The 25,155-nt window shown below is 40.3% G+C and overlaps 1 pseudogene; it reads right to left on the bottom strand.

Annotated features, from left to right (window-relative positions):
* Positions 1-3,076: 3,076 nt before the first annotated feature.
* The window catches only part of LOC103163002, a 32,303-nt pseudogene continuing 10,224 nt past the window's right edge, over positions 3,077-25,155 (bottom strand).

Below are 25,155 nucleotides of genomic sequence, written 5' to 3' on the forward strand. Positions count from 1 at the left end.
AATACAGATTAGATACACATTCTCAGAATGTGGCCCTGCAGATCCCCTCTCCTTCCTGTTGACAGCTCTTTCAGTATGCCATTCTGCATGCAGCAGGCCCAGAGTCAAAACCTCCGTGTAAAGCCAAAGAGGGAACTGTAAAAACAGCATCCCTGGTAGGCTCGATTGAACATACGACAAATGGACATTATAAAGCTGTCAACGTTTGCTGTGTTTGATTCATGCTTAATTAAAAATCACAGCAATAAAGAAATGAAGCAGGCCTCACCTGTCAAATCCAGCATTCATTTTAAAGGAACTTTTTAAATTTTAAAATGACATCATATTTCTTGTGGTAATTTGGGGAAACAGGTTTCATTTCAGCAGGGCAGATTGAACTCTGCTGTTCATTTCTACTCCCTCTAGAAATGGAAGTGATGAAAAGTATTGCTAATAAAAGAATAAGCCTGCAAGGACAAAGAGAACTAGAGAGAAAACAGCAGCAGGTGAGAGCCATGAACAAATTTTAGAAGACCAAGAGCAGATGGAGGCATGGTAATCTAATTGGTAGAACAAGATGAGATTGAAGGCCTGCAAAGGAGACTATTAAGAAGTAGCTAGCTGAGTCACCCTTCGGGAGCTTAGATGGGCTTCCAGTGTAGAAGTGTGTCTCGGAACCCACTGACCCCACAGATTGCTTCTCCCACTCTAGCAGAAGACACAAATGCAGACAAGAATACAGAAACATAGGTTTAAAGTAAGAAATTGTTTAAATGAAAGACTGGGTTGAGCAGTTATAACCCTCACTCAATTAAACACCTACTCTCTACTGTCGGTGTCCACCAGTTATGACTCCAGCAAAGCAAAACTAACAATTTACCCCAAGCAGACCGAATGGTAATGCCTGTTTTCCCAATCCCTCTTTAGCTTTTGACATTTGTAGATTTCAAAACAGTTATCTTGGGCCTTGGGGAATGGCTCAGTGTGTTAAATACTAAAGAGGTAAGTTTGGATCCTCAGGACCATGTAATAAAACTAAGTGTGGCCCATTGGGGTATACTTCCAGAGCTACAAGGTCAAGACAGGAGGATCATGCGGTCTCAATTGCAACCAATCTAGCCAGTCAATGAGCTCCAGGTTCAGTGAGAGAAAATGCCCCCAAACAGGAGAGTAAAAGAGAAAGATGCTTAAACTTGACTTAGTCTCCACATATACGAGTATAGATACACACACACATGCATGTCCACACATCCATACCCCCAAGGTTTTCAAGAGGCATAAAGATCCCTCACTTACCCTTGTTCATTTCTCTTTGATTAGTAAAGGCACCAGAAATATTTTCTGCCGTTATAACACATTCTTCTTTGATGTTCTTTGGCCTGTAAGTGTATTAGCTATCATTGCAAAAGACCTCCCAAAACTTTATTTTTGTTTTAATTTTTTGAGTGCTAGGGCTGGAGAGATGGCTCAGCCATTGAAGGCTAGGCTCACAACCAAAAACTTTTTGAGTGCTAGCTAAGCAAATACAAGAAGCAGTGTGTACTCACAATGGGTTCTAACCAAACAAACTGTAGAAAGAAGAACAAAATTAGAAGGATTATATGACCTGATTTCCAGACCATGTAAGGGCACAGAAATCAACCAGTGCGGCCACAGCATAAAGACAGGAAAACATCTCTGGGAGGAATGTCAAGTCAAGAGTGTGTTGGCAAAGGTATAAGGGAATGCCTAATGCATGTACATTGTCACCCTCAAATTGTGCTACCACAACTGGAAGTCCACAAGCTGAACAACTGAACCTTGATTCATATCTCATTAAGGAAATCAAAATGCTTTACAATCCCACAACATGTCAACCATAAACCTACAAGATTCCCGAGGAGATGTAGAAATTTCTTATCACATTAGGCAGAGATTTCTTAGAATCAGCAGTGAATTAGATTGAATTAGATACCATACTGAAAATAAAAGAATTCTATAATCAAACTTCAGGAAATCAAAAGATCCCAAGGGACATTATTAAAATAAAAATACAAGCCACATGATGCTAGAAAATGTGTGGTAACTATTTTTGAAAAAGGGTTAGATCAAGGATATGTTTAGGGTTTGAGGGCATAACTTGGTGAAAAGTTCACTTGTTTAATATGTACAGGGTCCTGGATTTGATTCCCAAAATTACAAAAAGAACATGTGTGTGCATGTTTAAAATTTTATGAATAAAAACCAAAATTCTTATTAAAATGTACAAAATGATAAATTAGTGACTTTTTGTCAGAAAACCTAACAAAGCAAAATGTAACCCTCTGGAAGGTGGTTTGTCAAAGCTATATATGAATCAGCTAAAAGAGCTTCCAGTAGTTGAAATAGGAATGATTTAGACAATAACAACAATGAATTATTGGATTACTTATAGAAATAGTTCCTTATGAAAATACATTTTCATGAGTCCATCTTTATTAACATCAGACAAATGATTAAAATAACCCACAAGGGGAAAGAAAGAAAACCCTTCTATGTAGAATTACAGATTATATGCACAAATGTTTGCTCTCGAAGAAAATTACTTTGGGCTCAGTGAGGTGGCTCAGCGGGTCAAAGTGTTGGCCACCAAACCTGATAACCTTGTTCAAATCCCAGGATCTATATGGTGGAGGGAGGTAGAGAAATAACGTTTGCACGTTGTCCTCTGACCTGTGCTCCCACACAATTCCACCCCCTCCCCACACACATACATTAAATAAGTAAATCTGCAATTGAAAAATTAAGCAGTGACAGACTTCTCCGCAAAGATTATACTGAAGAGAGATACAAGGACCAATGAAATGTGTTAGCAAGGAAAAGTGATTGCTGTGGAGCCTAACTGCCTGGGTGATCCCCACAACTATTTATAGGTAGCAGGTTTCCCTTACACACACACACACACACACACACACACACACACACACACACACACACACACACACACACACACACACACACACACACAGCATCACCACCATTACCAATAATAGGCACAATTTCTTTTTTCTTCCAGCTTTTAGGAACTTTCTTTTCCTTCCACGTTTTCTTCCCTTTACAAAGGTGTCTGCAGAGAGGTTCAGGACCACTCAGTGGTGGCTCCAACCCACTCAGTAGCTGCTCGGAAGCTGCTGACCAGTCCTCAGTGGCTCGCTGGCCACTCCAGCACAAATGTTCGCTATGGAACTGCTGGATGGGTACAGAGGGCATCTCTACACCCTCAGACCAGTTTGCCACTTCTGGATGAACAGCGGTTAACTCAGGAGCTGCTGTGGTCCGTGCCTGGATCAGGCTTAACCTCCCATGGGGTCTCGCCGGAGATAGTGCCACGCATGCGCATGTGGAGTACTTTCCTGGCCAGTATCCCCCCCCAACCCCCCCATCAGACGCACTAAATGAGCTCCGTTGTTGCATGGGATGGTAGTGTCTATGAAGCGAAGGGGAGAGTCTGTGTTACACAGAGCAAAGGTGCTAGGTTGACACAAGACGCCTCTGTGAGAGGCTGGTGGTCGCTCTGGGATCAGTGGCCTCTAGAAGCCTTGGCTACCTGAAGCTTGCTTGGATCTGGTTAGTGAAGGTTCCTGGCTAAAGCACCCAGCAATTGGAGTGGCTCCAGAGGTGGCAGCAAACTTCAGCATGGCTATCTGGCCCATGTTTCTGGAGGAAACAAGGCAGGGTTCTCAATTGCAACAACAGCCTGAGCTGACAGCAACAGCTTCTCCAAGGGTCCCTTCAGATTTACCGTTACTATTCCTTCTCCAGCTGAAAGTCAAGGTTGGTGCCACCTAAGTGGGTTCCAGCTGCAAAGAATTTGCGGATATCCCCCTCCTTCATCTGTAAGACACCAAGGGCTCCAGACACTGTAAAGTTTCCCATTAAATTACGTTGGCGATATGACGGGGATCAAGAGCAATGCCCTACATACAATTTCTTTAGGGAAAAAAGTAAGGAGAAGAGTAACTCTACAGTGAGGCCATGTGACGAATGCTAGCTTGACCCGGTGCTGAAGGCCACAGTCACAGTGGTAAAGGAAGTTGATTATAAAAATGCTTGCTTGCTATGACGCAATGAAAATGGAAGCTTGCCATTGTGCCTTCCGGCCCTGTGGCCCTTTATCTTAGTTTCTCTGTAAGTATAAAATAGTTCTACAAGGCAGTCTACTTGTGAAAAACCGAACAACTTCTTTACCAAAAGAAAACATATAAAATTAAAATTCCATAAAGACTCTCAAGATCATTACTAATTAAATGACTACAAATTAAATCATGATTAGGTGCCACTGCACCTGAATTTCTTGAAGTAAAAGACTGACCTCACCACGTGTTGATGTGGACATGGAGTAAGTGGAGACTCTTGCATTTGTGACAGAATTCCAATAATGACTCTGAAAAACAAAGTGTCAAGCTCTTGAAAAGTCTATGTGTGCATATGAGATGGTCCATTTACCAGGCTCCTAGGCACCGGCTGAGACAAATGAAAACATATCCTTATAAAAATATTTACAGTAACTTTATTCATATTACACAGAACTGGAATATAGTCAAGCTGATTCATGAAGAAGTGTACGTGTGAAGTAGTGTCTTTGGCCTAGAGTCATGGCACACCCCAGTTCAATTCCCATCACCCACAGCGGTTGGCTCACAACTGCCTAGAAACTACAGCTCCACACTCCACATAAACTCATGTAGACAAACACCCACATAAGTATAAATAAATCTTTTTAAAAAGTAGTCTATCTACACAATGTAATCTCATCATAAAATAGAATTCGCTAATAGCACAAATGGACCTCAAAATCATTATACTGAATGAATGAATTCACTTAAAAACAAAGAAAAATACTGTTGCGTAGGCCTGGCATTCGTGGCCCATGCCTTTAATCCCAGCACTTGAGAGGCAGGGGCAGGCAGATCTCTGTGAGTTCAAGGCCAGCCAGAGCGAGTTCCAGGATAGGCTCCAAAGCTACACAGAGAAACCCTGTCTTGGAAAAAAAAATACTGTTGTGTGTATATGTATATTGTATATTCACACCTGTATGTATTTATCATATTTTATTAAATTCTACACTTTAAAGTTGTACAGTTTAGTGAAAGATATTTTCATCCTTCTGGCTTGATTTGGAGATTTTTTCTTTTTCTTTTTTTTTTTTTTAACCAAGTTAAGGATGTTTGCTTGAAAATTACTTACTTAATTCATTACAAATGTCATTAATATACATGCTTTCCTAATGGATATGCTTATATCATTTGACCTATTTTCACAGTAAAGCATTCTCACAGTAAACATAAAGTCCTTACAAATCTTTTAGTTATCGAGGTATGTATAGAAATTTAACTTACATATGGAGTAAGACAGCACTGAATTTCATTCTTGGTCTTAGCCAAAAGACCTGGAAATAATACATTTTAAGAGAAGGGCTCCACATGTATAAAAGTTAATTAAGTGTAATATTGCTTCAAGGAAGAAATGAATGAAAAAAGAGGAAGAAGGAAAAAGGAAGGGAGATAGAGAAGGAAGGAAGAAAAGGAGGTGGAAGACTGGAAGGAAAGAAGAGAGGGGGGAGGGAAGAAGGCGGGGACAGAGGTTGGGGGTGAGGGAGAGGAATGGAGAAGGAGGAAACCACCCACCACAGGCCAAAATTTTTACTCTCCAGTATCAATAACTTGAACTTCTGAAATCTCTTGCAGAAAATATGAAATGTTTTGTTTTATGATCAAAGAAAAGAAATACAAATACTCAGGATATGTATGAGATATGGTCGTAAATGGGAGTTAAATGGACCAGGACAGTAAACAATTACATGACTCACAGAGCAGGGTGGCAGAGCAGTAAGTACCATCCATCAAAAACTTTGAAAACAGTTGATTACCATACAGAATCCTAGGACTCTGGGAAGTCGGTGCACAGCATCAGGCTTCTGCTGTCTGAGCTGTGTTAGTAAAATGAAACCCCTACATTGAAGTAAATTCAACTCCAATTTAGTATTCTGTGTCCTGCTATGACAAAGATTGGCTTTCTGTTTGTTTTCCAATGCATACTTCTCTTGGACAGTGAATGTTTTCCTTTCTTCTCTAACTGAAATAACCTCTATTTTACTTTACAAAATGCCTTAGTTAGGGTTTCTGTTGCTGTGATAAAACATCATAACCCAAAGAGGCTTGGGGAGGAGTTGATTTCAGCTTATAGTTCCACATCAAGGTCCATCTCTGAGGAAAGTCAGAGCAGGAACTCAAACAGGGCAGGAACCTGGGGACGGGAGCTGAAAAAGAGGTCATGGAAATATGCTACTTACTAGCTTGTTGCCTGTGGATTGCCCAGCCTGGTTTCTTATACCATTCTGGACCACCTGCCCAGGGTTGGCACTGCTGCCAGAGCTGGGCCCTCCCATGCCAATCATTAATCAAGAAAACACACTACAGCCATCCCTACAGGTAGATCTTACAAAGGCAATTTCTAAACAGATAGTCCCTCTTCCCAAACGACTCTAGCTTGTGTCACCATAACATGAAACTAACAGAACACAGTTCATAAGAGGCTCTGAACTACCAAATTCCAATCCATTCTTAAACACAACTGGTCTTTTAAAGCAGTGTAAATTAACTGAGTTTTAAAATATTAAAAAGAAGAAAAGCTACATTGTTGGGAATAGTGCTAAAGGAAATCCAGGTCTATGGTCTCTTTCCAGAAATGTAGGGAACTGGAATGTGTAGCAAATTGAAGATCATGTGGGTTTAGAACAGAGGTAGGATAAGGACTAAAGAATGTCCGAGCACTGTGTTACCAAAGATACAGCTACGGCTGTGTTAGCAGGAAACCATGAATCACAAGCACCTCCATGTTGAGCCTCTACAGGGTTGCCACTGATAAATTTTAGAAAACCTCTTGGTATTTAAGTCATATTGCATTGCAGATTACAGATGAGGCTTTATTGCCCTGCGATTTCAATACCTTGGAAACAAAGCAGTGTGGCTTGATGGCTTTTCACTGAGAATCTTCACTGTGAAAATGTTACGTACACACACTTCACTCTTCAACACATTCCTTTGACTTTCAAAGAATTAATAATATGAAGTATGACTGATAGATGATTCAATTATCATGTCTTAATCTTGTTTCAGAATGGCCATGTTGTTTCTGGATTACACAGCATAGCTGTGGAGTTGTGAAACCAATGTTTATGTTTTGCTCATTTTAGATTAAAAATTATAATTAAATAATGATTTGGCCATGCATGCTAAATACAGGCCTGTAATCCCAGGAACTAGGACATAGAGATACAAGAACCAGTAGTTTAAGGCTACGCTGGTATACAATGAGTTTGAGGGCAGCCTGGGCTATGAGGGCCCTCTACCCTGAAAATATATAAATAAATAATTTTTTTAAATTGCCAAATTAATCAATTAATTAACTAAATAAGTGACTTGGAAAAAAGAGACTAAAGATGTAATAGAATATATTAGTACTTCTAGCTTTAGAGAAAACAACTCATGAATTACAGATATAGAATGGCCTTCTTCATGTATATGGTTAAATATTTAGGTCCGAAAGTCAGTACACTGAGATTAAACCCCCACTTGTTTCTGTCCTATCAGAAATGTGTCCATAAAATACAGGTTATTTCAGATATATTTCATCCTGGTAGGTAGTATCAGATATTTCTATATATGATAGTTAGGATTGGTATGCCTAAGTTTCCTGCTCAAATCAAAATATAAACTTAGTTTTTTCAGTGTGGGTATACTTGGATTTAATTTCAACATAATAGCATTAATTTTTAAACTAAGATTATGTTGCACTTACTTGGTAAGAAATAATTTGTACACACACACACACACACACACACACACACAAGTAAACTAAGATATGAGAGTAACTGTCTTAATCACTGTTCTGTTGCTGTGAGGAGACAACACGACCACAGCAACTCTTATAACAGAAAATGTTTAATTGGAGATTGCTTATAGTTTCAGAGGTTTAGACCATTGTAGTCATGGCGGGGAAACATGGTGACTCAAAGGCGGACAAGGCGGTGGAGAAGTTGATAGTTCTACATCTAGATCCACAGGTAGCAGGAAGAGAGACTCACTGGGCCTGGTTTGAGCTTTTGAAACCTCAAAGCCAGTCCCCAGTGACATACTCCTCCACCAAGGCCACACTTACTCCAGCAAAGCCTCGCCTCTTAATCCTTCTCAAGTATCACCACTCCCTGATGACCAAGCGTTCAAACATATGAGCCTATGGGGGCTATTCTTATTCAAACCACCATAGCAAACATAAAGCAAGAATGCCAGCATCATTCAGGACTATTGTGCAGTAGGGTCACACATATCACTTCTTCTTCACTGCTGCGACCTGAGACTTTATCATTATACAAATTAATGATAAGATCAAGAAATTTATCCAGGTCACAATCATGCATGAATTTTCTGCCTTTGTATGTCAGCCTGTTCATGACATCCTTCCTTTATTCATTATACCATAGATTACTCTTTGGAGCTGGCCAGTTATTGTTCTTAATGTCTAGTTATGGGTGGAATTCATAAATTTGACAGCTCCAAGTTCAATGTATACAAACACATCCTAGGCATTTGTGACTGCAAGCTTGGCACATTATGTCAGAGCTACATGGAGGACAGTTTACCCATGGCATGAAGAGCTCAGGAGAGCTTCACTGCAGCCGAATCCCCATACCCACCTTCCCAATTATTCCATTCTTCCCCCATCTGCAACTGAGGGTTCTTCACTCCCATCCTTTTTGGCATCTCTTGATTTGACTGGGGGCATTTTGAGGTAGAACAAAAACAGAAATGCTTAAAAAGCTGCATGCTACACTCTCACAACCTATATTCTCTTCTCTTTGGCCAGAATGTGCCTGCAACCCCAAGTTGCGCCCAGATGTTTGGAGACATTTGATTAGCGGGAGTAGTCCCTGTGAATATGTGTGTGGTTTATTTTGAGATGTGTGCTGTGGCTCTGGCTGCTGCTATAAAGCTGTGGGTTGTTCTTTCCTTTTTGCCATAGGAGTTCTTTATAATTTCAGTAAGATTCTCTCTGCAGGAAATAATGTCCTTTAATGCAGATTTCCTGCAGACGTCCACAAATACTTCTCTGTGGGGTTTTATGTTTCAGCCATTTCAATGTACTCAGATCACTCTAAAATTCATTTTTACTTACATTCTTAGGATTTTCACCCTGACTAGTAATTTTAGCCTTACATAGTTTTTTTTTTTTTGTCATGTTCTCTCTAAATCTTAGAGCCCTAGAAGTCTGAAGGATAAAGCAAAAATGGTCCTTTTCCTTGAACCTCATTTCACTGTAGAACAACACTAAGTATGAATATTAAGTAAAAGTGCAATTCTTCTTCATTGCTAATGTTTTTAGCTTGGCTTTCACAATAAAACAGACTATTTCCTCGTAATTTGCATGACACCCTGGCTGAGGGTAAAACAATATTCTTGCTTGGGTGTCACCTACAAATACATATTTTTTTCCAACCTCTTGACTAGATCTTTGGTTTAAGCTTTTCAATTCCAGCCCCAATTTCAATAAACTTTATTGGCATGGCAAGGAATGCAAGCATGGCTAGAATCCATAAATTATGTTTGTGACTTTAGGGCACCAAGTGTCACAAAGGTAATGGAATTTTTTTTCTTGTATCTTCATTTTCCATTAAGTGAGGGAAATGGAATCGAACACATGTAGCTCAAGAAAGATGGTAAAGGGGGAGAAATAGACACTCCCCCATCTGGCTGCTTTCTGAAAGAAGCCAAGAGTAGGAAGCAAATATTTTCTTTCAGAAAAATAAAAGACTTAAAAATTCAACATTTTACTGCAAAGTAAAATTCAAATCTCAGATGACATTGACGTCTTGTGAAGCTTAAAATTCATACAATATCAAATCCCTTTTGTAAGAAAAAAGTAGATGCCCACATTCAAAAATCAGTATTTCAAATAGTAAAAGGCATGCTATATATATTTAATTTATTCTTTCACAATTTTGTATATACATGACACATTCTGGTTACACTTATCCCTGTGCCCTATTTTATAGTCCCTTCCAATGAGTCCTTCCGTCCTCCCACCAAGTCCTTATTCCGCTTATGAGTTAAATGTTGTAAAGATTAAAAAACTTTAGCCTTGGATTGGTGGCACATGTCTTTAATTCCAGCACTTAGAAGGATGAAGCTGATAGATCTCTGTGAGTTTGACAGAGTGAGTTCCTGGCCAACCAGGACTACATAATAAGGCCCTGCCTCAAAATAAAAAAAAATTATGTGTGTCTGTGAACATAGGCAAATATCTGTGCAGGTGCTGGCAGAGGATAAAAGTGGGCATAAGATGCCCAGGAGCAAAAGCAGGAGTTACAGGCTTATGAACCACCTAATGTGGATGTTGGGAATTGAATTCAGGTTCTCTGAAGAGTGTTCTCAACTGTTGGGCCTGAAAGGCATTATGCTGGCCTGCCCCTGTTACCTGGTGGAATCCACTCAGGCAGTACCCTGGTCAGCCCAAGGTTCCATGGGAAAGAAGTCTGCACACAGGTGCAGAGGACCCCTTAAAAAGATAGGTCCCTGCCCCTCTCCCTCTCTCTCTCTCTCTCTCTCCCTCTCCCTCTCCCTCTCCCCCTCCCCTCCCCTCCCCCTCTCCCTCTGTTTCTCTCTCTGTTTCTCTGTCCCGCACTCTGTGTGCTCTGTCCCCCACCTATGCTCCCGCTCTGACTCTCTATGGCGACCGGCCATGGCGGTCAGCCATTACCCTGTTCCTCTTCTTAGTCTCCCCATTCTGCCGGTCCTTATAATAAACTTATAGTCAATATGTCTGTCTCAACATTTCTCTTTTCTTCTTTTTAAACAAAACAATAACATTCTCCTTTCTTCTTTTTAAACAAAACAATAACAGGGCCTTCACTCCTGCCCCAAGTTATATGCTTTCCAAAGTTGACAAATAAACATCATAAATTTCAAGAAAAAATTTTAATTAATAACACAAGTGCCTAGCATAGTCTATACTGTTTTCCCAGCCCTTTTTGTTGAGCTATGGACCATTTATTTATATGAAAATTTCTGTAATATTTTCTATAGCTAGTACAGAAAAAGAACTTGGTTTATATTTTTCCACATAATATGCCAAAATACATTTTAAATTAGAGTTTAGAAAAATATAAAAATGAATATTGGTGGCTTTCCTATATGTTAGAATCTATACGTTAGAAAAAACATATGTCTTTTGTTGTTATGGTTGTTGTTTTATTTTTGATACAGGGTCTCTCTACATAGTCCTGGCTGTCCTGGAACTCACTGTGGAGACCAGGTTGACCTTGAACTCACAGAGATTCACCTGCCTCTGCTTCTGCCTCCCGAGTGTTGTTATTAAAGGCATGTACCACCACATCAAGAAAAACACATGGCTTTTGTAGAACCAGTATATTTGTACCCTATAGTTACAAAATTTCTGTCAATTCCATTTTACATAATATTAATCAGGAAAAAAATCATGGTGCATTTTTAATTGTACAAAATAATTATTAGCTGGGCATTGGTGGCACACACCTTTAATCCCAGCACTTGGGAGGCAGAGGCAGGCTGATCTCTGTGAGTTCCGGTCAGCCTGGTCTACAGAGCAAGTGCCAGGATAGGCTCTAAAGCTACACAAAGAAACCCTGTCTTGAAAAAAAAAAAAGTTTTATTCCTCACAGAAGATAATTTTTCTTTTTAAGCAGTCATCTTTTCCTTAATTCCCTTAATTTTACAGATTCAGTGTTGGGAAAAATTCTCAAGACCAGTTTCTGCCTTATTTCAAATCTTTTCCTTTTACCATCTGCATGTGTGTGATGCCAACCACCACAGGGCAAGTTCCTGTAGTGATGTAATCTCTAGTCTGTATGTCTACATCAGGACATTGGGCAAATCCACACAGGGAATCTTGGGAAGCCAGATCTACACAGTTGCCCTCCACTAACCCTGAGTTCTTCTGCCTTTATGCTACAGACTTTTGGGGCTAGATAAACCTGTGTTGAAGATGGAGACACTTTGTCAGTTCTGAGATGTTTGGCAGCATCTTACGTTTGACTCATGGATACCAGAGGGATTCCCAGTCTCTGTCTCAATTGTAACATCTAAACATGTTTCCCAGAGGAAACATCCCCAGCTGAGACTCACTGTACTAAAAATATTTGATAGCTTATCTTGTTAAATGTGTGGGCAAAAAGCCCACATGTAGTACACAGACATACATGCAGGCAAAGCACCGATACATATAAAATAATAAGAAAATAAGTTTAAAAATGTGTAGGTATGTAGAGACCTGCTGCAGCCCCTGCTATGCATCCTCTTCATAACAATTTTCTTGAAATTAACCTGCTGAATTGTGGTAGGAGAACCAATTCTCAAATAAAAGCCAAAGGTATACTCATTGAACTGTAAGGCAGTTAGAACCCTCAAAATTTCTAGCCCCCTTTATCCTTTGTCAATATTAACAGTAAATTAAGATTATTTAAAAAATGGAAATGTATTTAGTTAAGAAAAATATTACACAGTGACACTGTTTTACAAATTTACTTTTGCCTCTGAAACCCATTAAGAAACTTAATATTAGACACAGGCAGTAACTTTATTTTGGTTCCCAGAGAATATGAATTTCCCTTAGTCACAATGCTCAAGCCATGGGGAAATATCCAAATACGTCAGAGGATTGAACATGTCTGAATTTCCCATCACCTCTGAATTCTTGGCAATGGAAAGGGAAATTTCCAAATCTTTCCCTAATCAACTACATTTTTAAAGAAGAAAATGTCACCCAGATAAGTCCATACATGCTCCTCAAACAACACTCGCTAAAAAAACAAAAATATTTATTTTTTATTTTATGTATATGAATGTTTTGGCTGTAATGTTTAGGTGTAAACAATGTATGTGCCCTGTCCTGGGAGGCCAGAAGAGGGTGTTTTATCCCCTGAACTGGAGTTATAGATGGATGAGAGTATCCATGTAGGTACTTGGAATCTGTGTCCTCTGAGAATAATGAGTGCTTTTAACCTCTGAGACATCACTCCAGCCCAGCACAGTACTTCTTTTAAAAGCCCTCTTCTTTAACACATTAGGTTAAGAAACTAAGCATTCAGTGGAGTTAAACATGTTTCTTTGGGGCTAGAGAGATGGCTCAGAGGTTAAGAGCATTGGCTGCTCTTCCAGAGGTCCTGAGTTCAATTCCCAGCAACCACATGGTGGCTCACAACCATCCGTTATGAGAGCTGGTGCCCTCTTCTGGTGTGCAGATACACATGGAAGCAGAATGTTATATACATAATAAATAAAATCTTTAAAAAAAAAAAAAACCCATGTTTCTATGCTGCAATGTGGTACTTCCCAGGTTTAACTGACAATGAAGCTATTTTATCACAGAACGTTATCTCCTGTATACTAATAGTTCTAGGAAACTGCTGAATCTGAATGCTAACACAGTGGTTAGAGTATTTGGGGGCTCAGATCTTCCTGCCAAAATTGTTGTAATAAACTCCATTGATGTCTTCAAGCCTCTGAAATGTTTTTTTAAAAATGTTTTCCTTTTTTAATTTAAATTAGAGACAACCTTATTTTACATATCAATCCCAGTTCCCTCTCTCTCCAGTTCTCGTACGCCCCCCACCCCATCCTATTCCTTTTCTGCTCGATAGAAAGGGTGAGGCCTTCCATGGGGGAAATCATCAAAAGTCTGTCACATCATTTGGAGCAGCGCCTAGACCCTCCCCCATGTATCTAGGTTGAGAGTATCCCTCTATGTTGAATGGTCTCCCAATGACCATTTTGTACACCAGGTATAAATGCTGTGCCATTAATAGGGACCCCATAGACTGCCCAGGCCTTCTAACTGACATCCACTTGCAGGGAACCTGGTTCCATCCTATGCTGGTTTCCAAGCTGTCAGTCTGGGGTCCATGAGTTCCACTTTGTTCAGCTGTTTTTGTGGGTTTTGCCAGCATGGTCTTGACCCCTTTGCTCATCACTCCTCCCTCTCTACAACTGGATTCCAGGAATTTGGCTCAGTGCTTAACTGTGGGTGTCTGCTATTTCCATCAGCTACTGGATGAAGGCTCTATGATGGCATATAAGGTAGCCATCAATCTCATTATAGGGGAAGGACATTTAAGATAGCCTCTCCCCTATTGCTTAGTTTCTTAGTTGGGGTCATCCTAGTCTATCCCTGGACATTTCCCTAGTGTCAGATTTTTCTTTAAACCTATAATGGCTTCCTCTCTTAAGGTATCTCTTTTCTTGCTCTCCTCTATTCTTCCCCTGACTCAATCTTCCTGGTCCTTCATGTCTTCCTCCCCACTCCTCTTCTCCCCTTCTCTTTCTAACTCCCTCTCTCCTCCCCCCTCTCCATACTCCCAATTTACTCAGGAGATCTTGTCCCTTTCCCCTTCTCCAGAGGATCATGTATGTCTCTCTTAGGGTCCTCTTTATTTCCTAGCTTCTCTGGAGGTTTGGATTGTAGGCTGGTAATCCTTTTCTCTATGTCTAATATCCATACATGAGCACATATTATGTTTCTCTTTCTGTGACTGGTTACCTCACTCAGGATGATTTCTTCTAGTGCCATCCATTTGCCTGTGAATTTCTTTTTTTTCCCAGACAGGGTTTCTCTGTGTAGCTTTGGAGCCTATCCTGGCACTGGAGACCAGGCTGGCCTAGAACTCATAGAGATCCGCCTGCCTCTGCCTCCTGAGTGCTGGGAATAAAGGCGTGCGCCACCAACTCCCGGTTTGCCTGTGAATTTCAAGATTCCATTTTTTTTTCTCACTGAGTAATACCCCATTGTGCAAATGTACTACATTTTCTTTAGCCGTTCTTCAGTTAAGATATTCTTGTTATATGAATGTGCATCCTTTGGGTATATGCCTAAGAGTGGAATTGCTGGATTTTCAAGTAGACTGATTGCCAATTTCCTGAGGAACCACCACACCATACTGATTTCCAAAGTAAGCCTCTGAAAACTTGTCTGTGTAGCTGGGATACAAATAAATTCATTTGGTATGTTAGTACATGATTACAGTTAACATAACCAAAGTATCCTGTACATCTCCTGAATGGTTTGTCTTTGTCATCAAGTTGAGTGGATTTTGAATCACCTAGGAGACACAGCTCTGGCCAGGTCTATGAGGCTGTTTCTGGAGAGGTTTAACTGATGAGGAAGACTCTGGATGTGGGCACCAACACAGTGGACTAGGGTTCTGGAAAGGAAAAGCCAAAGCCGGGCATTGATGGCCCAGGCCTTTAATCCCAGCACTTGGGAGGCAGAGGCAGGCGGATCTCTCTGAGTTTGAGGCCAGCCTGGTCTCCAGAGTGAGTGCCAGGATAGGCTCCAAAAGCTACACAGAGAAACCCTGTCTTGAAAAAACCAAAATAAGGGTGATGTTTCTCTGATTTATTTCTCCACCAATGTGTCATCTGTGTATAGGAGGGCTACAGATTTTTTTTGAGTTAATCTTGTATCCTGTCACTTTGCTGAAGGTGTTTATCAGCTGTAGAGTTCCCTGGTAGAGTTTTTTGGGTCACTTATATATACTATCATATCATCTGCAAATAAAGAGAGTTTGACTTCTTCCTTTCAGATTTGTATTCCCTTGCTCTCCTTTTGTTGTTTATTGCTCTAGCTGGGACTTCAAGGTCAATAAGGTATGGAGAGAGTGGACAGCCTTGTCTTGTTCCCGATTTTAGAGGAATTGGATCGAGTTTCTCTCCATTTAATTTGATGTTGGCTGTTGGCTGTTGGCTTGCTGTATATTGCTTTTATTATGTTGAGGTATGTTCCTGTTATCCCTGATTTCTCCAAGACCTTTATCATGAAGGGGTGTTGGATTTTGTCAAAAAGCTTTTTTGGCATCTAGTGAGATGATCATGTGGTTGAAATGTCTGGAGATCTACAAAGATGACACCAGCTAACTATCTCGGCAATGGAGGGGAGACTACCTTAAATGCCCTCCCCTGATTATGAGATTGATAATTGACTTATATGCCTTCATCCAGCAGCTAGTGGAAGTAGAAGCAGACACCCATAACTAATCACCGAACTGAACTGGAACCCAGATGCAGAGAAGGACCAGTGAAGAGCACAGAGGTCCAGACCACTCTGGTGAAACACACAGAAACAACTGACCTGAACATCTGGGAACTCTTACTCCCCATTCTGATAGCTGGAATACCAGCATGGGACTGATCCAGACCCAAGGAACATGGGTTTCTGTGAGGAAACCTCAGAAATCTATGGGACCTCCTGTAGAAGCCCAGTATTTATCCCTAGCATAGGTGGGAGCCCAGTCCATATAGAGGAATACTCCCTGAGCCAAGACACACGGGGGTGGGCCTAGGCTCTACCCCAAAGGAAAGGAAAGACTCTGATGACACCCTATGGAAGGCCTCACCATCCAGGGGGAGCAGAAAAGATATGTGACAGATAAGGTTTTAGTTGGGGTTGGTGGGTAGGGGAGGACAGGTGGGAGAACGGAAATGGGATTGTCATGTAAAACAATCCTTTTTATAATTCAAATAAAGAAAGTTGGGAAAAAAAGCCAAAAAAAGAAAAGGAAAAGCCAGCCTCATGAGCAGCAACATTGATCTCTCTTTACTTCCCAATTGTAGTGGATATAATATGACCAGTAGACCTTCAACAGAGAGCCAAAAGAAACTTCTGCTCCCCAGCTGCTTTTCCTCAGGCATTTTGTCACAGCAGTGAGAAAAGAATAGTTGATAAAAGTGTTTTTGACTTACATTTCTATTAGCTTTTACTTAATGCATGTTAACTGACTTCACAGGGAGAATAGAATCTGCCTAAAATCATGAAATGCTTAATAATTATTTTTGAAGAACTCTTAGCTGTAAGAGAAACCAACAAGTATGCCTTTTATATTTCTACTTTAAAATAATCTTATTTAAAATAGTATTCTTGGTAAGGTTATATACTAAAGAAGAGACATGGTATTGTCCAGGTACTGTTTTGCAAGTTTCTCTTTTTTAAATTTACTGTAATGAACATGGACTAACTATCTTTGTAATAAGTAAAAAGTTATCTTTCAATTTAAAATAATAATGCATTCAATATTTTAATGACAATGTCTGATAATGATTTTTTTTTTCGAGTAGTAGAAGGCCATGTCTGTCTAGATAGTGCTAGACAATGCACAATTGTTTTAAAATATAAAAATAATTATAGGTCTTAGAACTCTTAGGAATTTTAAGGATTGTCTTTCTCAGACTTTCCTGTGAAAAATGAAAAGTTGGATCCTAAGGTGTATAGGCATCAGTAAGTCAATAATATGTGACAATGTTTTGTTCTGTCTGCCAAAGAATTGATAAAGGGAGTGGTGGCTCTGTGGTTAAGAGAACTTGCTGCTCTAGCAGAGGACCTGGTTCAGTTCCCAACACCAGTAGAGTAGATTGTAGCTACCTGTTACTCCATTTCCAGGGGAGCTGATACCCTCTCCTGAACTCTGCAGGCACACACATGGTGAACAATAATACACACAGACAAAACACTCATGAGTATAAAATAAAAATTAATAAAATCTTAATCATAAAAAATGAATGCTGAGGTTTCTTACATTGTTAATTCCACTATTCATTTTTCCAGTTACTTCCCTGTTCTCTAGTTCTTTCCCTGTCTCTTAGGACAGGCTTCCTGCTGGAGTTGTTGGTCAAGTGTCGAGCACTTACCTGACATGTCTGAAGGCCTAGGTTCAATCCTCAGTACTCAAAACAAACTCAATGGGAAAAGCTCAAATAGTTTTCAGAATGTCTTCAGAGTCCTCATGTGACCTTTTCTCTCCTCTGCCATGTTCTCACTAGTAACGGTCCACTTCTTCTCCCTCCCAGTAATGTCTGCTCCCTTTCTGGGATTCTGGAAGTCTTTGTCTCAGTCTACAGCCACCTTTTCCCTATGCCATAGTATTTCTGTACTACTTTTCCCTCCCCTCACTCTGGTCAACTCCTACTTAGGCTTAAAGATTTAGCGCAAGTTTCTGGTCTTCTCTGAAGGTTTTACCCAATGCCCCAAGCAGTGTGGAGGTTTTTCTATAAATTGTCACTCATTAAAACTGCAGTTGTATTTCTTGCAGTTGTATGTCCCACTGGCACATGAGTCAGCTACCTCTTATTCTTTTTTGAACCAACTTAACATATAATAGTTCTCTGAGTAGATGGGGGTTGAATTGTGAATTACCTACCCACCACTGCTTTTGCTTAGAAAACCTTTAAGAAATAATTTTAAATGGGAGAAAAATGACTTAAAGACCTTCACCTGTCACAGGGGATATAAGGTAAGATTCATAGAAACATGGCATTTTAGAGGAGTGTTATTACATTCATAACACATAGATAGTGGGCTATCTTGATGCACAGACTGGTCTGTGTTCGCTAGGACAGCCCAGTCCAGGCACTGCTGTGCAAGTTAAAGCAGAACCCTGGGGAATTCTGTGAAGAGGCTGGAAAGTAGAAGAGAGAGAGAGAAGTGAGAAAACATGTCAGCAACCCACTAGCATTGGGAACCCCACATTTATAAGAAGTAGCAGCCACCTAAGACGCTTATTCTTGATTGAAAAACCAGTCACTAAATGGCTCCTTCATTATTTTAAGTTAAATACAGGATCTACTTTGTTGACATCAGAATAAATTTCATCCCCCACACTTCAGTAGCAAATCCTGACAACCAAGATCCCAAATCGTCCCCATTAGAAGTGAGAGAAACAGATGGAAGAATGTGAAGATATTTGTCACCTACCCTTGCTAGCAAATGACAGAAATTAATTGCTTCTGCATCAGTGTTTTCACAGCAGGGTATGTGTGTCTCACTCATGCCTGTAGATATAGCATTTAATCTTTGTCACATGCCATTCTCCTTGTCCCCTGCTCTCACCCTTACGTGGTAACATGCACTTGGAGAGGAAATCACTCTCTAGCCATACCCTCAGTGCCTCCACATAGAGCCTTGCATATAAGAAGGGCGGAGAGAAGATGCAGGGATGAATTGTACCATATTGAGTAGGCACTGGGAAGCATGGCCCAGAAAAAAAAAGGTGTAACTAACTGGATGATGAGCTGAATGGAGAAATGGGGATTTACAGGTAAGAGAAGGTGACAGGAGACGAGGATGCTAGGCAAGTTGTACAACCTGACTCAGATTCACTTGCATTTTCTGTGACTCTTGCAGATAGTTCTGAAGAGTAGAACTACAATTTATACTGGCATATTTAGGGGCAGCTTTTCAGTTTATCTCACTGTTAAGTCATTAATCTGTTCCTGTGGGCTCTTTGTAAGCTGATCACCTACAGCGTGGCTGCTGGACAAAGAGCTCTGTGCTGGGTCTTTTCACTTAACTCAGGTGTCATTTTTCTTTGAGAAATCACATCTTTGAATCAGAGCCACATAATTGCTTTTTAATAAAGAGGTAGGTTGCAATCATCTAGAGGCATTTCAAATACCCTCCCCTGTCTCCATAAACATGTGCATTCGCTATGATTTGTAGATTTCTTCTTCTCCACAATTTTGGTGAGCATTTAGAGGACTCTGTCAATCACTTTAATTTCTTTCCCTTAGAAAAATTCAACGATAACTCTCAGAATATCAGTGGAGTAGAATAATTCTGTGACTTAATGATGAATAACTTTAGATTGCATTTTAATTAAAGTGTTCACAATACAGAAATTGTTCCACCTGCATTTTACCACGACAAGTGGTGAGCCAGCCAAATCTAACAGTCAGCTAATGACCCATGCTTGGAGATCCATTGTGAAAAGCTTGATGTCTCATGCTTTGACTTAAAAATTCAGTTAGCCCAGGCTGCCCTCAGATTTACTATGTAGATAAGGATGTCCTTGAAGTTCTAATCCTCCTGCGTCCACCTCCTCAGTGCTGGGATTACAGGCTAGTGTTAGCACTGTACAGTTTATCTGTTGCTGAAACTTGAACCCAGGCCTTCACAAAAGCACATTGACACCTGAGCTGCATTCCCAACTTAACTTTCCAGTTTTCTTCAAAAAGATTTAGGAAGTAAGAAGATAGAATCATTTGATTTGCTCCAATAATGCACAGAAATCATGTATCTGTCCTACTGGTTTAGTTGTGCTATATGACCAAGGAAACAACACTTGAAATAAGCATATATCAAAATTCAAATAAAGCAAGAAGAATTTCAAGATAAAATTGTAAATAAGTTCAGTGGAAATGTAATCTAAAACAATACAGACTTATAAGTTGAACCAATTATTATGACTGCAGAATTAGACTTGAGTTTCCTAGCAGCCAAAGTAAAAAAGGAAACCCAGATGGTTACACAATTATTCACAAAATATAAATACCCACAGTTAAAAAGAAAAAGCATAATCTATTCATCATACATTCTTTTCTTATTCTGACTCCAGTTTTACTTTGAGCAAACATGATTACACCGAATCTAGTCTTGCTTTGGGGAAGTGAAGTCCAATAAAAGATACCTTCTTTACTGATAATTTTCATATATTACAATATTGTAGTGACAGCTATTCCTCCTGGACCATATATATGCTCTCCTTTTTTTTTTTTTAATTGTCCATGTCTTTCAATAAAATGTGAAAACTAAGCATTGGGTTTTTTTCTTCCGGCTCTTTGTTGCATAAGCAGTGTCCTGAATAGTACCTGACTTTTGAGAGGACCACAGAGATGGTATCTAAGAAATCGAATTGCATGAGGAAAGCTGACAGGAGAGAGGTTTTAGTCAAGCACCCTCAAGTACAGTCTGATCAGTAAGTAACTGGGTCCCAGGGCCACGTGTCCCATCATGATTTGTTTACTAAAGTATTTTCCCATTAAAGGTGACTAGGAAGGAGAGGGAAACCCCAAAGCTGAGGTGACCCAAATGGTCCTGCAATGTCTTCCTGTACTGCCTCCTTTTATCTGGATGTTTTGGAGTTAGAGTCACAGTTCCCTGGCTCCAATAAGAGCGTCATCCAGTGAGTTATGACAATAAACCTTCAGTGTGTCTTGATGTAAATAAGTGGTGCTCACTGCTGTTTGCCATGCCCAAGGAAAATATCTCATCAAGCACATGGAGAATATACAAAGAATTACCAACTTTAGAGTAACAAATAGAATAAAGGAAAGGTAGACATATATATATATATATATATATATATATATATATCATCAGGGTTGATCTGTGTGTGCATGCGTGCCTCTGTGTGTGTGTGTGTGTGTGTGTGTGTGTGTGTGTGAAAGAGAGAGAGAGAGAGAGAGAGAGAGAGAGAGAGAGAGAGAGAGAGGTCTACACTATGTGAGTACATGCTGACCAATTGGCTGGACTGACTGACTGAAGAGTGACCTCTTTTCTCTGTGTCCCAAACACTAGGACTATAGACATGCTCCATTCTACATGGGTGCTGGGGATCTGAACTCATGTTATCATGCTTGCACAGCTAGCACCTTACCAATTGATGTTTGGTTCAGTCAATCCCAGCATGTTATTGAAGCCTTTCAATAGCTGTATGAGTTCTGCTTTTCTAGCCCTGTTTTGTGGTTATTGTAAGCATTTTTTTTTTTTCAGACGGGATCTAGCTATATAGGTTGAGCTGCTTTGAAATTCCTTGACTCACTGATTATCTAGCCTTAGTCTCCCAAGTACTAAGACAATACCCGCTCTTCTGTTACTATTCAGTGTTGGGGTTTAAGCCATGGGCCTCACACATGTTGGACAAACACTTTACACATCACAACCCTCAGCCTCTGTCTTTTTGTTGTTACTGTTGTTTTTTGAGACAGGGTCTCAATAGGTACCTCTGGCTGTCCTGGAACTCACTATGTAAACCAGGTTGGTCTTGAACTCAGAAATCTACTTGCTTCTGCTTCCTGAATACTGGATTTATTACACCCAGCCAACCTTAGTCTTTTTAAATTTTGTATTGAAGCAGGCAACAAAGATGCCTGGATTGTCCTCCAATTCACTCTGTAGCCAGGGCAGGCCTAGAACCTGTGATCCTACTGCCTCAGCCTCCTGAGTACTTGAGATGTATTTACCTCCTGAAGCAAGGAGAAGCTTGTTTCCCGAAGTGACCTTCCGTATCAATGACCAACAAACTCTTAATAACTTTGGACCTAAGAAAATGGGTGGAATGACAGTGAGCCTTGTGGAACACCGTGAAGCTGTGCTCTCAGCTCTCAGTAGGTTGTAATCCACGGGGACAACATACGAAATATACCAAGGAAATATACCAAGCATAGATGATGATTAGTCTTCGAGCCAACCAGACCAAGGTTAGCTCCTAATTGTGTGCTACTCTGACAAAACAATACAACTGTTGTAGAGTTTTTACTGCTGTGATAAAGGCCATCACCAAAAGCAACTTGGAGGAGGAAGGGTTCATTTGGCTTAGAGGTCATAGTTCACCATTGAGGGAAGCCAGGGCAGGAACGCAAGGCAGAAACTGAAGTCCTGCAGGAACTCTGCTTCTTCCCACATCAATAATTAGTGAAGAAAATGCTCAACAGATTTGCCTATGGGTGGATCTTATGGAGGATTTTCCCTTCCTTTCTTCTTCCTTCTTTCTTTCTTTCTTTCCTTCCTTCCTTCCTCCCTCCCTCCCTCCCCTCCCTCCCTCCCTCCCTCCCTCCCTCCCTTTCTCCCTCCCTCCCTCCCTCTCTCCCTCCCTCCCTCCTCCCTTTTTCTTTCTTTTGTCTGTTTTGGAGCAGGGTTGATTAAAGGTGTGAGCCACTACTGTCCAGCTGGAGGAATTTTCTTAATTGGGAGTCCCTCTTCCCAAATGACTCTGGGTTTTATCAAGTGACATAAAACTAGCCAGCACAATAGCTATATAAGACCAGTATATAATTGTTGGCCTTTGTAGCAAAGGAGTTGAACTTAAATCTTAGAAATTATATTAACTGTGAATACACAGAAAATTGCAACGGTGTCAGGTAAAATCGTACAAATTTGCTATCACAGTGTGCCTTCATGTAGTAATTCAATTATTTTTTTTAAATTGTTCCAGTGCTGAGGCTTGACATCAGGGTCCAGTGCATGCTAGGCAGCTGGGCTAGCACTCAGCCGCATCCCTAGCCCCAGCATATTCTTATGAGTCTAAGTTTGCTTAGAAACTGTATTATGTTCACAGGTACAGACCATGGAGTTGGAGAGCATAGACTTGTGTTTTAGCTCCACCACTTAAATAAACCGCTTAACTTATGGGCATGAGCATTAGTTTTCTCACCTATGAGATTTGTTTACTATTTCGAGAACCAAAGGAGGTGTTCCACGAGCATGAGCTTCTTAGCACTATTATTATAAATCTTGACAAATATATTATAAATCTTGACTTAAAAATACATAAGTTCATCCTCTTCTGCCTCTGTGCGTCAGAAATCTGAAAAGGGTTTGGAGGCAAGGAAGAAATGCAGTACACATCTGGGGGGTCATGAGAAGGAAGGAGGAGGCCCCACCCTGGAATAAAGTTAGAGTCTTTCACTAGCAGAGAAGCAAGAATTCCAACTGCTTAAGGCTTTCCCCCGTTTCCATGCATAAACCTGCAATTTTCTAGGAATCTCACTAGAAACCCAGTTTACAGGGAGAGGATTCGTAGCAAGTCCTTGTGCAATTAGGTGGCTCCTGATTTTCCCTTATCAGATTAGAATTCTATCCAAGGCATAGACAGAGCCTTCTCACTTATCTCATCCATCATAAGAGGAGGGAGCCCAGGGTGGGGGGAGGTTTCTTAGCAACCTTTTAGAAGTAGCTTCAGAGCTGCCAAAACTGCATATGCTGCTAACGTTGAAACAGTTAATACTTAGTCTCTTCTGATGAGCCCATATCTACACTTGGGTACATCTTACCTCCCCTACCTCCTTTTGGGAAGCATAACCCTCCCTTGGGTATGCCACTGTCCTGAGCATTTCTCACCTAACTCTTCATTTATCCATAATGGAATCCCTAATCCTGCTTCACCGACTGGCTACTGTTTAAATTCTTTTTAATGTCAAAGCCATGAACAAAGTTTGACCTGAGTGGGGTTCCCTGAAAGATTAGGGGATGGCCTCACTATGGCGGGGGGGGGGGTTATCACAGCAGGGTGCTGTGTCTCTGTCCCACCACCAGTGACAGACATGCTACAGTACAATCAGGGAGTAACAACAGGGCTGTGTTTGACTCTGAGATCACAAGGAGAATCACTTCTCTTTGTTTTTCCAGCTTCCAGAAATTGCTGGAATTCTTTGTGGTTTGTGTAGGCCCTTCTCCATTTGCTTTCCTTTTTTATTTCTTTTTGATGCATTTTGTGTATGTGACTGTACGCACCTGTGGAGGTCAGAGGACAGCTTATGGAGTCCATTCTCTTCCTCCATTATTTGAGTCCTGGGGACAGAACTCAGATCTTCAGGCTTGGCAACAACTGTTTTTACACACTGAGCCATCTTGCAAGACCATCTTCTCTGTTTTTCAAGAAAAACGTGTAGTGTTTTATTTTTTCTACGTAATAGTGCTGTAACACTCAGGTAATGGCTTTTTTTCCCTTTTCTTTCTTCTTCTTCTTTTTTTTTCAGTTAACATAAAGTACAAATCCAAGGAAAGTCATATCTTTACTACATCACCAAACTTTGGCAAGTCAATACAGTACTCTAACACAATAAAATAATATTTTTATTGTTAGAGCCATATAATAACTTAGTGCTAATCTTCACAAGTAGCAAATCTAAACACTGTAGTTTTCAGCAGAGAAAGTTATTTTATACAAATTAATGTCATTTGAAATTATACAGTTTCTTTTAAAAGTGAGTTTCTCACCTGGGAGTTTCTAGTTCACATCAACAAGGTAACCTTCTGCACCAGGGTGGCTGGGCTCTGTTCTGGACTGATCCATAGCCAGGCAGGGTTCCTTTCTGAAAGGCTTTAAGATTCTACTATAAGGAGACATCAATTTCTTCTAAGTACTTAAAGTAATAATAATAATAATAATAATAATAATAATAATAAACCCTTTAAACTCTTCATATAAGTAACAGAACCCTCCAAAATAGGCATTTCAAGCTATAGTATCCTCAGATGGCTCCTTTGATGTAGAAGCCCCAGATCCTTTTGTTTTATTCAAAACTCATACAGCCTTGCCGTAGGTCATTAAAAAAAACACCTAAAATAGTTATGTACATATAT

The sequence above is a fragment of the Cricetulus griseus genome, chromosome 2, assembly GCF_003668045.3.
Source record: "Cricetulus griseus strain 17A/GY chromosome 2, alternate assembly CriGri-PICRH-1.0, whole genome shotgun sequence".
In the NCBI taxonomy this organism is placed as follows: domain Eukaryota; kingdom Metazoa; phylum Chordata; class Mammalia; order Rodentia; family Cricetidae; genus Cricetulus; species Cricetulus griseus.